Here is a 3,512-nt window from a genome sequence, read left to right on the forward strand (position 1 = left end):
AACTACTAGGTACAATGCATAAAATTGAAAACGAACAATACTAAAACTAATAATCCCTCCTGGGGACAGTATTCCGGCAGCCCCTCGTCAGCAGCTCCCTGGTGTGCGGCGTCTTCCCAGTGCGAAGGCAGTACTCCGCCTCCTCCGTCTCGCAGCGCTTGACGTACCGATCTGCCTCTTGCTGGTGGACGCGCGCGGCTGATCTTGCCATTTCTTTGGGCGCCCACCGGAGCTCCTCGTCGGTGGCACACTGGAGCTTATCAGCCCACCTCCACGCAGCGACGAGGCACCCAGCGCCTATGACCTTCCTCGTGAAGTACCCTTCTTTGTACACCTCCTCGGCACGACAACGCGCCCGGCCCCAAAGCTCCGCCGCCTCCTTTTTCCAGGCGGCATCACGGGCTTCACAGGCCGCCTGGTACCTTGCTTCCTCCTCCGCCATCTCCTTCTTGAACGCCACTTGCCAGGCTTTCTCAGCTGGCGGCAGCGACTTCCACAGACAAAGATTGTACTGGCCCCAAAACCAATCCAAAGTTGGGGGGTCCGGCGCAACCTCGTCAGGCGGCGCATAGGGGTCCTCGTCGCTGCTAATCGAGTGAGCGTCCTCGCGGGGCGACGACTCCTCATCGGTGCATGGGCAGACCGACAACGTCATGGTAGAGATTTGAGAGAGAGAGAGGGCGAGCGAGCGAGGGGAGGGTGTAGATGAGAATGCAGGCGGCACAACGTGAGCAACGTAGTATTTATTGGCGGCCAGAATATAGATCGACGGGGACAGTACACACGCTGGTCGCTCGAATTTATGAGTACCGTAGTTTGAATTACACATGATTCCCGCAGCAAAATCCATGTGTGAACATAATAGCCAAAATCTGTGTGTGAACATAATAGCTTGCGGTTTCCAATGCAGAACCGTGTCTCATCAATGATCCCCGCCATTCACCTACCAAACCTCGAGCCGCGAGATAGACAGTCAATCATCTGGGGGCCGGTTGTCTTGCCAGATCTTTACATTTTCTTTTTTGAACACCAGATATTTACATCGTCTCGTGATTTTTTAACTCGCACACAAGTACACAAAAATATGATTTTCAAACCGTTATGGTTAGGCATTACATGTAGATGTAGTTCAAATTTGAATTATGGTCATTAAATGGTTAGAAAATCACTTAAATGTCTTTAAAAGGTCAAATGACCACTGAATTTTTCCAAATTTTCACAAGACAGTTGTATTAGTGCATGTTAAACATAGAAAAAATTTGAAGGCCGTAAGAGGAAGCTATCTCCTGTTCGTCATCAAACATGCATTGTTCCCTCTCGGAACCACGAACATTCTAGTGAGTTGCTCCGGTTTGTGAGGGGTGTGTGTCCAAACTTTCGTCAAACAAGCCAATTTTTTTACCACATCATCTTGGTGGCATGACATTAAATCAAGCATGGTTTCATGTTTTTCTCATCATTTTTCTAATTTTTTTGGAATTAAAATGCCATGCTACTCCATGCATGTGTGCCCATGCCTTGAGACCAATATGTTTGAAAATTCCTTCTAATTTACTACACATGGAATTAACTCGCACACAAGTACACAAAAATATGATTTTCAAACCGTTATGGTTAGGTGTTGCATTTGATGTAGTTCAAATTTGAATTACGGTCATTAAATGGCTAGAAAATGACTTAAATTTTTAAAAGTTCAAATGATCCCTAGACTTTCATAAATTTCACATTACAGTTGTAGTAGTGCATGTTAGACATAGAAATAAAATTGAAGGCCGTAAGAGCAAGTTATCTCCCGTTCGTCATCAAACATGCATTGTTTCCTTTCGGAACCATGAGTCTTCTAGTGAGTTGCTCTGGTTTGTGAGGGGTGTGTGTCCAAACTTTCATCAAACATGCCAATTTTTTACCACATTATCTTGGTGGCATGACATTACATCAACCAAGGTTTCATGTGTTTCTGATTTTTTTTTTGGATTTTTTGGATAAAATGCCATGTCACTCCATGCATACATTTGCATGTGTCCATGTCGTGAGACAAATATGTTTTAAAATTCCTTCTAATTTACTGCACATGGAATTAACTCGCACATAAGTACACAAATATGATATGTCAAACCGTTATGGTTAGGTGTTGCATGTAGATGTAGTTCAAATTTGAATTAAATGGCTAGAAAATCATTTAAATGTCTCTAAAATGTCAAATGATCCGTAGAATTTTCCAAAATTTCACATTACAATTGTAGTAGTGCATGTTAAACATAAAAAAATTTGAAGGCCGTAAGAGGAATCTATCTCCTGTTTGTCATCAAACATGCATTGTTCCCTCTCGGAACCACGAGCCTTCTAGTGAGTTACTCCAGTTTGTGAGGGGTGTGTGTCCAAACTTTCGTCAAACATGCCAATTTTTTTACCACATCATCTTGGTGGCATGACATTACATCAACCAAGGTTTCATGTGTTTTTTATTTTTTTTATTTTTGGAATTAAAATGCCATGTCACTCCATGCATACATATGCATGTGTCCATGTCGTGAGACAAATATGTTTGAAAATTCCTTCTAATTTACTGCACACATGGAATTAACTCGCACACAAGTACACAAATATGATTTGTCCAACCATTATGGTTAGGCATTGCATGTAGATGTACTTCAAATTTGAATTAAATGGCTAGAAAATCACTTAAATGTCTTTAAAATGTGAAATGACCCCTAGAATTTTCCAAATTTTCACATTACAGTTGTAGTGGTGCACGTTAAACATAGAAAAAAAATTGAAGGCCGTAAGAGGAAGCTATCTCCCATTCGTCATCAAACATGCATTATTCCCTCTCGGAACCACGAGCCTTCTAGTGAGTTGCTCTGGTTTGTGAGGGGTGTGTGTCCAAACTTTCATCAAACATGCCCAATTTTTTTCCACATCATCTTGGTGGCATGAAATTACATCAACCAAGGATTCATGTGTTTCTAATTTTTTTTATTTTTTGTAATTGAAATGTCATGTCACTCCATGCTTAATTGTGTCATAGTCTTGAGACCAATATGTTTGAAAATTCCTTCCAATTTACTGCACATGGAATTAAGTCGCACATAAGTACACAAAATATGAATTTTCAAACCGTTATGGTTAGCTGTTGCATGTACGTGTAGTTCAAATTTCAATTACGGTCATTAAATGGCTAGAAAATCACTTAAATGTCTTAAAAGGTCAAATGACCCCTGAAATTTTCCAAAATTTGACATGATAGTTGTATTAGTACTACAAAATTTCTCATACATTTAAAACACCATCTGTTGCCACTGTACTCCAAATTCGTCTTCCATAGCTAATAAAAATATCTACAACATCACACATAGTTGTTTTTGAGGAACCGTTTGAGATGAAAATATCTGGGTCTATTTAAGTTTCCCTCCTTAAGCTTCACTGGCTCGTCTACTCCAGTGCCGGCAACCCTCGAATCCAAGAATCCCGACCCCCATTACCGCACCCCCTTCCTGCAAAGATGACACCGT

The sequence above is a fragment of the Triticum dicoccoides genome, chromosome 1A (assembly GCF_002162155.2).
Source record: "Triticum dicoccoides isolate Atlit2015 ecotype Zavitan chromosome 1A, WEW_v2.0, whole genome shotgun sequence".
Taxonomy (NCBI): domain Eukaryota; kingdom Viridiplantae; phylum Streptophyta; class Magnoliopsida; order Poales; family Poaceae; genus Triticum; species Triticum dicoccoides.